Consider the following 14,459-nt stretch of genomic DNA (forward strand, 5'->3'; position numbering starts at 1 on the left):
CAGCAGCTTCCCCCAATCCACTGATGTGATGAACATTCACTGCCAACACACAAGAGCCAACAAGACTCACTCATGAGAGACACGCTGCTGCTACATGAGCTACTGTAGTGTTTGTTAAAAATAATACGATGAAAAAAAAACACGACGCAATTAAATAAGATAAAATAGTAATGGTCTTGCCATGTTTTTTTCTTTGAATAGCCTTGGTGAATAATGTAAACACTCAAATGCAATATATTATTATTTTTCATATGTATTTAATAAATGCCAGCACACTCTCGGCTGCTATGAACACGTCTGGGTTTGATACTCTAAATGTTTTATTGCACCTTTCATTTCCGTCATAATGAACAATTCTTGCCCATTAAAGCTTTTGCCAGCTTTGCTTAAGAATCCCGTAGAAGACATTAATCCAACAGAGCAGGATATTTTAATCAAGGGATATGAGCACAAACAAACAACATACGGAAATAAATCAAGAAACAAAATGTTCATCAAAACATTTATAATTTCATGTCAATATAATAAGGCATCTTCTATTCACTCTAAACCCAAATGTTATCTTAAATATTAAAGTAATTGTGACTATTACGTTTTGGGCCCATAACTCAAAATCCTAAGTAAGCTACTGTGTAAATAACAAAGTTAAAAATTTAAGAGGCGTGTACAGGAACGTTAAGTTAATTGAACTTAAACTTATAAGTTTTAGAACACCCAATACTCAATTAATTTGAGGAAATTAGTTTACTCAATCAGTTAAGTCAAATTATTAGGGTTTTCAATGCAGTGAATCCTGGTTACTGGTAATGAGGTAAAAGCACAATCATAATTTCATATTCTGATGTTCTTCTAAGTGCTGATTAATGAAATTACACGAGATAAAAAAATAAAAAAATAAAAAAATAAATAAAATAAAAAAACAGACCCACATAAATGTGAGAAGTCATACAAATCAGTTGAATATTTAGCTGAGTTGCAAACAAAGTTTAATGTGTGGATGTTGGGTGTCTTTTTGCCATATTTGTAAAGTCGTCTGTCAGAATTCATTGAAATAATTGATTTCATTCAAGGCAATACAATACAATACATTTTTGTTACATTTGAATTGCATCAGAGGAAAAAACTAAAAAAACTGAAACATGTACTGCAGCAATAATTTATCCCTCATATTTTAACTTCAGAGAGAAGATCTTGGAGAAAGTAACATTTCTTGAAATCAGTGTCCTAATTTCTCAAGCTATTTATATCATCACTTAAGTGTACTTGTAAAAGAGAACACTGTGTGACAGCTGATTTAAGTATTTTTCTGATGGGCAGTTACTTTATTATTCAGATTAATATGAGTCTCAAAGTTGAAAGTACATACACTTCCATTCAAAACTTTGAGATCAGTAAGATTTTTTATGCTTTTTTTTTAAAGTTTCTTATGCTCACCGAGGCTGCATTTTTTTTCTGCAAATATTGTTATTATTAAAGTAACTGTTTTCTATTTTAATACTTTAAAATGTAATTTATTCCTGTGTTGCAAAGCTGAATTTTCATCAGCTATTGCTCCAACCATTTCTCCAGTCTTCAGAGCCATAACTTCCTTCAGAAATCGTTCTAAGATCTTATTTATTATAAACAACTGTGCTGCTTAACTTTTTTTTTTTTTTTTTTTTTTTTTTTTTTTGGAACCCATGATACTTTTGCCAGTGTTTGTTCAAAATAGAAATCTTTTCTAACAATATAAGATTTTACTATATATATATATATATATATATATATATATATATATATATATATATATATATATATATATATATATATATATATTATCATTTAAACATATCCTTTCTGAATAAAAATATTAATTTCTTTCAAAAAAAGAAAGAAAAAAAATACTGAGCCCGAATTTCAAAAAATTTCTGTTTTGCATAAATGGTGTTGAGAATCCTAGAAAATGTAAAAAAAAATGAGGGAGGGTTGTGACTGTCCCATAGACTGCCAAGTAAGTTACACAGTCAAAGTCCAGAAAAGTATGAAAAGCATTGGCAGAATAGTCCATCTGCCATTAGTTTTACAAAAATGACGACTTTATTCAACAATTCTTTTGTAAACAGTCTCCTCTCTGTGTCTCTTCACATCACTCAAACTTCCTATGTTCTTCTGTGTCAGCCACGCCACAAGGATGCGCTGTTTCTAGGTGTATTTATGCTTTGATTTGAAAGAAAACATCTCGGTTACGTATGTAACCTTGGTTCCCTGAATAGGGAACGAGATGCTGCGGTGACGTCACCACGTATGGGAACACCTCTGGTGTGACGAATGTCTGAAGCCCTATACCATCCCGCCAATCCTATTGGCCAAATGGCGCATAGCACCACCCTACGCATGCGCACGCATGATATACCTGGGTGCAGCGCGCCATTTCGCTCAGATTTCATGACTGAAGATGAAGAATTATCAAGGTACGGAACGGCCAGAACCGCAGCATCTCGTTCCCTATTCAGGGAACCAAGGTTACATACGTAACCGAGATGTTCCCTATCATAGGTCACTTCGATGCTGCGGTGACGTCACCACGTATGGGAACGATATACCAAAACGCCTGACGTACCTGATAACTGAGATCCGAGGAAGCATCTGCTCAAGCGGAGAGAACCCGGGAGCCAGGGGCCATCCTCACATCCAGACTGTAGGACTTGATAAAAGTGCTTGGTGAGGACCATCCTGCCGCAGCACAGATATCATCCATAGAAGAGCCACTGAGAAAAGCTTGAGAAGAAGCTACAGCTCGAGTGGAATGAGCCTTAATTCCTAAGGGCGAAGCGAGTCCGCGCGCCTCATAGGCCAAAGAAATTGCCTCCACCAGCCAATGGGACATGCGCTGCTTTGTAACCGCATGGCCCTTACTTTTATGTCCAAAGCAGACAAACAGCTGGTCAGATTCACGCCAAGGGGCTGTACGATCCACATAAGTCTTTAAAGCTCTCACAGGGCAAAGACTTAGATCTCCTGACCCAGCCTCAGCAGGTGAAAAAGCTTCCAGAACCACTTGCTGAAAGCGAAAGGGGTTAGATGCGACCTTAGGAACATAGTTAGGCCTGGGCCGCAGCAGCACCTTCACAGAGCCTGGTGCAAATTCCATGCATGAGGGTGAAACAGAAAGAGCCTGTAAATCCCCAACTCTCTTGAGGGAGGATAAAGCCATGAGAAGAAGTGTCTTCAGTGTCAGGAATTTATCCGATACGGTCTCCAAGGGCTCAAACGGATGCCCTGATAAACCTAGCAACACAATGGATAAATCCCATGAAGGAACTCGCACAGGGCGGAAAGGCCTCAGCCGTCGCGCACCCTGTATGAAACGAGAAACTAATGGATGACGCCCCACAGAGGCACTGCCTATGTATTCGTGGTAAGCTGAAATGGCTGCCACGTAAACCTTTAAAGTGGCTGGTGTAACGCCATCCGAAAAACGCTCCTGGAGGAACTCCAGCACTGAAGCCACTGGGCAGTAAACTGGATCCACATTATGATTGCCACACCAGGCTGTAAACAGTCTCCACTTGAAAGCATACAAGCGTCTCGTAGAAGCTGCTCTAGAATTCAATATAGTCTCAGTGGTTTCAACAGAAAGACCGGGACCTACTAATGCACTCCGCTCAATGGCCACGCCCACAGTTTCCACAGATCTGGCCTCGGGTGCCAAATCAGCCCCTGTGCTTGTGATAATAAATCCTGTCTGAGGGGAATCTCCCACGGAGAGCCCGCTAGCAGACTGATCAGATCCGCAAACCACGGCTGCGTGTGCCATCGCGGAGCCACCAGCAGCAGCTGTTCCACTCTGTCCCGCCGTATTCTGCATAATACCGCTGGGATCAAACGAATCGGAGGAAAAGCATACAGACTGGTCCTGGGCCAGCTGTGAGCTAACGCATCCACGCCCAGGGGCGATGGGGAGCGTAGGGAGAACCATAGCGGGCAATGCGTAGTCATGCTCGACGCGAATAAATCCACTTTCGCTTTGCCGAATATCCGCCATAAAAGATCCACCATCTGGGGGTGTAATCGCCATTCTCCCTGTTCCAGAGTCTGTCTGGATAGCAAGTCCGCTCCGAAATTCAATCGTCCGGGGACATGAATGGCCCGAATCGACAGAAATTTGTCCCGAGACCACAGAAGAACATGCCTCGCCAGCCTGCACAGGGGGCGAGAGTGCAATCCTCCTTGATGGTTCAGATAAGACACAACCGCTGTGTTGTCTGATCTGAGCAGCACATGACGGCCGATCAGCAGATCCGTGAAATACTGGAGAGCCAGAAAAACTGCCAGTAATTCCAGTCTGTTTATGTGCCAGCCGCGCTGAGCCGCTGTCCATACTCCGTGGGCTGGTCGCCCTCGACACACAGCTCCCCAACCAGTCAAAGACGCGTCCGTCGTGACAGTCTCTCGGAAAGCATACATTCCCAGTCGAACTCCTGACAGGAGAAATTCGGTTGACATCCAAAATTTTAGCGACATCACACACCGCCGTGTCACCGAAATCGTGCGATGCGGGAGACAACGGGGTGAAATATTCCGCCTTTTTGTCCACCACTGAAAGGGGCTCATTTGAAGCAATCCCAGACGAATCACGGGGGATGCTGCTGCCATTAGACCCAAGAGCCTGAGGCACAATCTCACGGTCACCGTGCGACCCGCTTTGAAGTGCCGCACGCATGACGCAATCGACTGAGCACGCGGGAGAGAAAGCTTCGCTGTCATCGCGCGAGAGTCCAGATCTATTCCCAGAAAAGTTATCCGTTGAGAGGGAGTTAAAACACTTTTTCTTGAAATTTGTTCGTAAGCCCAGGCTGTTTAAATGATTCAGCACAAGATCTCGCTTGAGTCCGCGATTGCGCTAGCACCAGCCAGTCGTCTAAATAATTCAACACACGAACGCCCTGGAGCCGCAACGGGGCCAGAGCTGCGTCCATGCATTTTGAGAAACTAGGGGCGCTAAAGCCAAGCCAAAGGGAAGAATGCGGTACTGATACGCTTTGCCCTCTAAAGCGAATCTGAGGAACTTCCTGTGTCTCTTGAAGATCTGAATATGGAAATACGCATCCTTCAGATCGATCGTAATAAACCAATCGTTTGGTCGGATCTGAGACAGAATAGATTTCACCGTCAACATCTTGAATTTGCTCGGTCTGAGTGCAAGATTCAGACGGCGTAAATCCAGAATAGGCCGTAATCCGCCGTCTTTTTTCGGTACCACGAAATAATGGCTGTAAAAACCTGTCTCCATCTGAGAGGGGTGTACTTCTTCTATAGCCCCTTTGCTCAGCAGAGCTGACATTTCCTGTCGCAGCACCGCCATTTCCGTAGACTTCACCGTAGTGGAAAGAATTCCGCGGAAAGGAGGCGGGCCTTTCCGAAACTGAATGGTGTATCCGTGACAAACCGTGCGTAACACCCATTGAGAAATGCCGGGCAAGCGTTCCCACGCGGCCCGAAACAATATTAGCGGTTTCAAAACTTCCGCTCCCTGCAACGCTGTCATACGCGTTAAAACGACCGGACACGAAAAACCTGTGGTGTTCGTGCACCGGGGAAGCGTATGCGCCAGAGTCGTTGCGTTCCGTTGAGTATAATCCTGAAAAGTGTCCACGGCAGGAATTAGGCCAACAGATGGAACATCGGGCTCTGCCGCTAGCGAAAAAGCGGCGGCTGCGCGAGCCGTCATAAACGGGCCGTTTGTGTAGGGTCCTTGAGTCGTCCCTCGAACTCCGAAAGCAGGATTGCGCAGAGTGTCTGAGGGAGCGTCTGTCATTACAGCTCGATCCAATGTTGCTCGAGGCAATGTTTGCGGCGAGACAGTCAATGTTTGAGCATGGGGACTGCAATGAGAGTGTAGGATGCGCGAAAGCGGTCCGACAGCGCTCTCTAGCGGAGGGCACAGTCCCTGGCAAGCAGCAAAAAGATCAGGAGCTGCTATTCGGTACCCGAGAACGAGAGGCTTTAGCCGTCGAGGTCAGGTTCAATCGTTTACGTTGACGCTGGTGCGCCGGAGGAAAAACCCTAGGGCCCCAATCCTTACGAGGAGGCGCCATAGGTGTGGGTTCCTCTCGAGAGGCTGCTCGCTGGCGGTGAGAGGAGGTTGAGCGAGAACGCGCGGGCGCTTGCCGGCGTTCAACCTCCCTGGGTCTGCGGGGAATCAGCTGGCGGAAAGCGGCTGATTGCTGTTTCGCTGCCCTGAACTTCTCCACTACTGACGTGACAGCCTCACCGAACAACCCATCCCTGGAGACAGGGGCATCCATAAGGAAAGATTTATCCTTCTCCTTAATATCGGTGAGATTAAGCCAGAGGTGGCGCTCAACCGAAATCAAACCGGCCATAGTACGGCCCACTGCACGAGCGGTATGTTTGGTAGCACGTAGCGCCAAATCCGTAGCTCTGCGAAGTTCTTTCACTGCCTCCGGTGTGATGCCCTCACCTTCATCCAATTCCTTCAATAACTCCGCTTGGTAGGCCTGAAGGACCGCCATAGAGTGGAGTGAAGCAGCCGATTGACCAGCCGCCATGTAGGATTTACCCACCAAACTAGACGTGACTCGACACGCCTTCGAAGGAAGAAGGGGGCGACACTTCCATGCCGCGGCCGAACTAGGCGCAAGGTGTTCGGCGAGAGTCTCTTCCACCGGGGGCATCATAGTGTAGCCATGGTTCGCCATATCAGAAACGGTGGCGAAATCCGCGGCCGCAGCATTAGTGATCCGCGCCGAAAACGGCTGTTTCCAGGACCTCGAAACCTCCTGGTGGAGGTCCGGGAAAAAAGGTAAAGGCCTCCGGGGCTGTGTAGGTGTCCGACTAGTTAGAAAACGGTCGTCCAGCTTAGAAGAAGGTTGGGCCTCGGCCTTGTCAACCTCCCAGTCTAGCCCCAATTTACCCACCGCACGAGAAACCACATCCAACAGCTCACTGTAGGAGGGGGAAACACGCCTCTCCTGTCCGCTAGGAGGAAGAGGGCTAGTGTCGGTCGCGAAGTCCTCAGACCCCGAGGCCGCGGTGGATAAAACATCGTCGTCATAGCGTCCACAACCGAAGGAGATGGCGGCGCATGCCTCCGGTGTGGGAAGTAAATCCTCATTAGAGAAGACGACAGGCTCAGTATAAGTTTTATTTTGCAGCAGGGTAGGGGAGAGCGAGCGATGTGGAGAATATTCCAGCGCTGCGCTGTCCACGAAGTCCATGTCGCACGTGTCACCCCAGGCCCTCGCCTCGTGCGGTGCCTCGGCAGTCGCAGAGGTGACCTGACGGGGGTTAGACTCGAGGGCGACATTAGAGAATACTTCCACCCTAGAGCGCATTACTCTGAGCCGCAGGCCATCACAATGGGGACAGGAAGAAAGGCCGCTAAGCGCCGCCTGTGCGTGATGTAAACCAAGACATACTACGCACCTGTCATGAGTGTCCCCCGCCGTGATGTACCTGGTACATGGCTCCTTGCATTTGCGAAAACTCATCGCGTCCGCGAAGAGGAGTTAACACTGCTCGAAGAGATCGCTGGAGAACGCGATATGATAGGGCACAGATGATTCGCTATTCCTGAAGGAATGAAATCTGAGCGAAATGGCGCGCTGCACCCAGGTATATCATGCGTGCGCATGCGTAGGGTGGTGCTATGCGCCATTTGGCCAATAGGATTGGCGGGATGGTATAGGGCTTCAGACATTCGTCACACCGGAGGTGTTCCCATACGTGGTGACGTCACCGCAGCATCGAAGTGACCTATGATAGGGAACAGTGCATCCTTGTGGTAGAGCTGACACATAAGAGCATGGGCAGTTTGAGTGATGTGGAGAGAGAGAGACTATTGACAGTAGGAACTTTTTAATAAACTTGTTATTTTTGTTTTCTTCGCTTGCAAACATTATTCTTGTTGCTTCATATCATTACGGTTGAACTACTGATGGCAGATGGACTATTCTGATGATTTCTTTTATTCTTTTCTGGACTTTGACAGTACAACTTACTTGGCAGTCTATGGAACAGCCATAAGCCTACCGGTTTTAATCCAAAAATCTTAAATTGTGTTCCAAAGATGAATGAACCTTTAAAGGGTTTGGAACTACATGGGGGAAAGTAATTAACAACAAAATTTTCATTCTAGGGTGGAGTATCCCTTTAAGTAAATCTTACTGATCCCAAATTTTTGAACTGCAGGTTATATTCAATAAAATGATTAGCAAATGAGGCCTACATGCAAATTTAAAGCATTATAGTGAATGTGAATACAGAAAAAGAGACAGGAAGAGAACAGCTGGTGATTTTATGCAAGTCACGTGCACTATAAAATGAGAAGAGCTTCCATCTGGCCCGTATGTGCACTCAACAAGGTTTTTATGTACAATTATACTTCATTTAGATCCTGCTTATTAACATCTCACCTCATCATCTGCTGTAAATGCACCTGAAGTTTCACACTGATCAACCAGTCCAAACCAGTCTGAAAGCATTTCTAGCATGATGGATGTGAAAAAGTGTAGGAATACCAACAGTCTAGTAGTAATGAGCAGGTGAATGAACCTATAGGCCGTTTTAATGACCTATTACAGGTTTGTGTCAAATCCTTTCCCAACATTTCTCTGTGCATTTTGGAGTTTTCAGTTTTGGTTTAGACTGAAACATGCAATTTTATCCATATGTTGGTAGGGAAATGCTTACAGTCATCCTATCAGTGTACTGAAGTGTTTCCATCAAAAACCAATTGCTCCCTGAAATGACGTTCCCTAAATGGTCTCTCTGCTTGGCTGATGCCCCATAACCAAGGTGGCTTGGATCAGAGAGGTATGAAATACTGGGGCAGACAGATGGGAAGGTCATTATGTGAATATGAATGAGAATGTGAATGTATGAGCTGAAAGCACAAACATGTATTAAAAAGGGTGCTTATTTCATTTATCCTATTCAAAGGAAACATGTAAAAATTAAACAATAGAGTAAAAAAATGACATTTAAAATAGAAAACAGTTGGTGTTAAAAGTTTAGCAAAAAAAAAAAAAAAAAGCTTTAGACTGCCTTAAACTGCCCTTAGTTTACACTACTGTATGTCCAGTCTAAACCAAACATCAGGTCTGTCATGACCAACAACCCACAATAATCTTTACACTAGCTGATGATAAAATTGCACGCAGTCAGCGAAGGCCACTAAACAGGCCATTGGAGCTGGACTGGAACAGCATTATGCTAACCGCTAACATCATTACACTCAAACAAAACCTGAAAGTGGATTTTGTTAAGTGATATGTAGACAATGAGCAGATAACGACAAAAAGTGTTGTATTTAGCATCATAATTCTGCATATGCTACAATAAATAAATTGACAGTCATCAATACACTTAACATATACTGATATCCATATCCTAGTGAAGAGAAACTCCTTCAGAAGAAATGTAGGATGGTTACTGTGGGATATTGGATATTGGCATATTTCTGAAAGAAAAAGTGACACTGTACTCCAGAAATTCCCATAAATAATTAATAATGTAAGGGTAATTTTTAAGTTAATTTAGCTCAAATGGGAAGTTTCAATAGGGAATTTGTACAGAATCATTGTTTTAACGGCTGATCACTGAGTCGGCCAGAATTCAATGAACTAGCATGTAACGTCAACTCTGCAATGGATATTAAAATCCAAAATATAGTGTAAAACACTATTAATCAGTCTAAGATCATCAGTTTAAGAAATTAACTAGTAAAACACAAGATACTTTTTTAGATAATTAATAAGTACAATCTAACACATGAACACTAGCATTCACACATTCACACAAGTTGCAGAAAGAGATAAAGTGAGGAAAGAATGAGTTTAGAAGAGTGAATATATGAAATCCCAAGTGTACAGCAATATATGCAATCGCATAGACCTGAACAACCATTAATCACTTAATTAACCCTCCCATCGAGTTCCTCAGTGAGGTTAAAATTTATATTAAATGCACCAGTTCAGTTAAAATCTGCAGGTACTTGCATTGCCTGTGTAAGGGGTTCCCTTGTTTGAAGAAAAGGGGGGTTCCCAAGGTTTCTGATTGGCTGGAAGTTCAGTAGTGATGTCTTGGAAAGCCAATGGTTAGGCGTTGGCTGAAGATGCAGAGTTGTGGGCTGACTGATGTTTTTAAGTGGTCACAAACTTAAGGTGAACTCGGAGACACAGAATTATGGCAAAATTAACACAAGAAACAAGAATAGAAGTAACAAGACTAGATGGTTTTTCTTCTCATTGTGGCAAAGTAGCAACGTGCTTGCAAGCAGAAGCAAGCTGGAATGGCGCTCAAAGAATTCACGGGCAAAAAGCAATGGCAAAAAGCATGACTAAAAGCGATGACTAAAAGCATAACTTGATGGTGTCCTGAGTATTTAAACATGGCTGTTTGACACATCTCAAATGGTGTCTTGACCAATTAGACAATGTCTTTGCTCGGGGTGTTGCTGTGTTTCTTCTCCTAATAGATAAATCTTCACGTTATCTTATCAGTAACATGGTCCAAATTGTCCCAGCTATTGCAGAGTATAATTTTGAACATGATTTCTATAACAAGAATATGATACATGTGACAAAGAATTGATTGGAAGAAACGTTTCAAGCAAGAAGATTCAAACACACACATACTAAACATGAATATAAAAGCTATTCAGTAGTTATTAAAATATATATACACAATGAAAAATATACACTATGAGTAATTATAACATGGTGGTCAAATGTGTGGGTTACATGATATGGAGTTAAGCAATAGACTGATATTCATTTATAAGAACTTTTGAGCTAATTTTAATGCATCTACATCTGTAAAAGGCAGTTTCTCTGTCGTTCTGTGAATGTGACGATGTGCTTTGTAAAGAAAAAAGGTTGTAGCATATCAGACCCAAACCAGACAAATTAAAGAGTCGATCAGGAGCATTGAAACACGAGCCGAATTCCTCAGAAAGGCAACAGGATGTTGTAATTCATTCCTAATGCCACAAGTCAGAAGCAAGATAACCAACCAACCAAATCTTTCACAGAACAGCTTTCAATATTAACACCATTAGAACAATTATTGACAATTTAAATTCGGAGAAGAGATTGTCAAATTTGGGGCAAGTAATTGAGATGCAATGCCGGCCATCACATGTTAACCCATGAGAGTAATAAACAAAATCCTTAGATTGACTTCCCCCCACCTAGCAAAACCAGATTGAAATTCCTAAGGGGGCTTAACCTCTGGTCTCCACAGAACATCCTTATGTCAGAGAATGGAACAGGAACCATCTTTTATAGATATAGATGGAGCAAAATTAACTCAAAAGGACTTATAAATGAATATTAGTCCATCGCTTAACTCCATATTAATTTATATGTAACCCACACATTTGAGTATCATGTTTATAATCACTTATTATGTATGTCTTTTAATAACTATTGGATAGCTTTCATAAGGATTCATATTCATGTTTAGTATATATGTGTTGCTTGAAATGTTTCTGACCATCAGTTATTCGTCAAATTGATCATATTCTTTTTATAGGTGTCATGTCCAAAATGATACCCTGCAAGAGCGGGAAAATTCTGACCACATGCTTGATAAGATAACATATGATTTATGATATCCCTAGCAAAGACAATATCTAATTGGTCAAGACAACATTTGAGGTGTGGCCAAAAGGCCAGTTCAAATACTCAAGACATCATCAAATTTGGCTTTTTAGCTTTTAGCGTTTGCTTTTAGTCTGCTTTTAGTCATGCTTTAAGTCATCATTGTTAGTGTTCTTTGAGCGTTGTTCAAGCGTGCTTCGGCCTGCACGCCTGCTGCTACGTATATGTTTATATGTCTTAGATTTATCTAATAAAGCCTTATTCATATTGAAAAGAGAAGTATCTTGCGTTTTCAGCTTACAAGTTAATGTCTTAAACTGCCGATCTTGTTAATGTGGTAATTATAGTGTTTTCACTATAGTTTGGATATTAATATCCAGCGCAGATTTGATGTTAAATGGCTCATTCAGTGAATCGCAGGGCGTCTCAGTGATCAGCCGTGAAACAGTGATTCTGTTCAAATTCCCTTTAAAATCTTAAACGATTCCCTTTGAGCTAAATTGACCTGTTTCCCTTACAAGGTTAAAAGGTCTCATAAGGAATCTCAGTCTGGTTCTTGCCCTGGGTGGGGGGAGACCATTCAACAAAGTCTCTACTAATGATTTCCTGCATGTGATGATCATGATGTTGTCTCTTCAATCATTAATCTTGGGTTTCTCGCCCAAAAATGTACATTCTCCTTCCTGAGTTGAAATTATCAATGTGATCTGTTGTGTTGATGTTCAAAACTTTTTGAAGCTGCTAGTTTGTCAGGCTCACTCAATTACGAACGTCCTGTTGTCTTATCTTGGGCCCCATTGTGGAATTTGGCTTTTTGGGTTGTTCCAACACTAATCTGATAGAATCTTAAATTGTCTGATCAAATCTAAAATTGTCTGATTCGCTTTGATGCCCTACATATCCCCCCTTTGGTCACCAATGTGTTGAGGTGAAGGCATCGGCGAGTGCTGGAGAAACACAGGCAGAGGAAGCAGACAAACACAACAAACAACTAGACAACACCTCCATGACAGTTACTGTACTTGTGCAGGCATCAGTTTATTTAGGTACAGTTGGTTAAGTTAGTTAAATTAGTCAGTGTAGTTTAGTACATTGAGGTTAATTTAGATCATCTTGGAAATTGTTGTTCTAATTTGTTTCAGTATGTTGCTTCATCATTCAAATTTTGTTTACCTTTGGTTCTTATAGGTTGCCTTAATTTAAAGTGTTATTTCCTAGTAACTTAATTCCTAATAAAATGAATTGACCTACCGTGCATGGAGCTCTCTGACTTCCATGCAGTTTAGAGTCAATCTGATTGATCTTAAATTGTCTGATTCGCTCTGATACCCTACAATAATGTTCAGATATAGTGACTGGAGAAGCCATGGAAGGTGTCTGGCTTCATACTGGAACACTCATGGATTTGTTTGTCATCCTATAATACAGGAATATCATGAGATGATGGTTTGGACGCACATGATCTGGTAAAATAACCTCATAATCCTAGGCCGTTAAACAGCTATTCAGAAATTCACTGAACCTATTGACTCCTGTGAGACGGCTGGGCATTCCGAATTGAAGATATGCCTTCGTCTTATGTCCACATGAACCCATCTGGATGTAGAAAATGAATGTGGATGACTCATTTTACATTGCAACTCTAGTTTGTGCGTGTCTCTGCTGGCCTCGATTTCAAGAGTTTTTTCAATGGCAGCTTTAGCCCTAATTCTAGCTCTGTGTTGCTACATTAGCAGTTTTGTTCCAACTATCACAGAGGTTTGACAATAAGTGTCTTTTACATCTGAATAAGTTTAGCAAAGTCTATGACTGGCAATGGTAAGTGCATCATCAATTTATCTGAAGCTCTTGTATATCAAAGCTATCCTTGTTTAAACATCTGGAGAAGACTACTTATACACAAAATTTAATTACAACAAAATATGATGACATAAGTACTGGTTGCGCTGGCAGTGAAGCAGGACTGAAATGGAAAAATGTGATAACACAGCTCAAAAGTATATATGTTTCTGTCTGCACTTAAATTCCAACTGCCATTTACAAAAACTTCTATAATCAACTGTTGAGAATACTGAATGCATTTTGTGAGATATCGTATGGAAGACTTAGGCAGGAACAAACAAGATTAGCTTTTTTATATATAGTGATGATACTGGTCATGTTGAGTGACACTGACCAGGTAGCAGTGACTGCATACTGTGATATAATTATATTCTGACAGTTGTCTTGACCCAAAACAGAGAAAGAAAAAAAATAACCAAAAAAAAAAAAAAAAAAAAAAAAAAAAACAAATATATATATATATATATATATATATATATATATATATATATATATATATATATATATATATATATATATATATATATATATATAGTTTATACCTTTACAGAAACAACTGAAATTGCATCCTGTTTTTTTATTTAATATGACACATAAAAAGGAAGAAAATGTCCGTAAAATGTGACATTTCTTGGTTTTATCAACATTTAACAGGTAATATTGAGCAATCAAAGTATCTATAGCACTCAAATGAACCGTGTAAGGATTGTTGTTTTCTGCTTAGTTTAATCTTTGCACAAGAAGAAATGCTTTAGATCTTGTGTAGGTGAAAATCATTGAAGATTGCTCTTGTTTTAAGGGATTCACATATCTGAATAGCATGAAAACCAACAAAACTATCTCTATATAGTGTTTGAGTATATGTACATCAAGTTTAGAGTGAAGGATGATTCATTGCAGACATCCCAAGTCTCCCGGATATTGAAAGCGGCTCCCTGAGACCCGCAAATTAGTTAAAATCTCCCGGAATCTAGACCGAGCGAGCAAAAGCGCGCATGCAAAACAGATACT

General features: G+C 41.7%; 1 pseudogene; it reads right to left on the reverse strand.

The window, feature by feature from the left end:
- The window catches only part of LOC113047749 (thyrotropin-releasing hormone-degrading ectoenzyme-like), a 147,103-nt pseudogene that overhangs the window by 50,311 nt on the left and 82,333 nt on the right, over window positions 1-14,459 (reverse strand).

Source organism: Carassius auratus, chromosome 29 (genome assembly GCF_003368295.1).
Source record: "Carassius auratus strain Wakin chromosome 29, ASM336829v1, whole genome shotgun sequence".
Classification (NCBI taxonomy): Eukaryota; Metazoa; Chordata; class Actinopteri; order Cypriniformes; family Cyprinidae; genus Carassius; species Carassius auratus.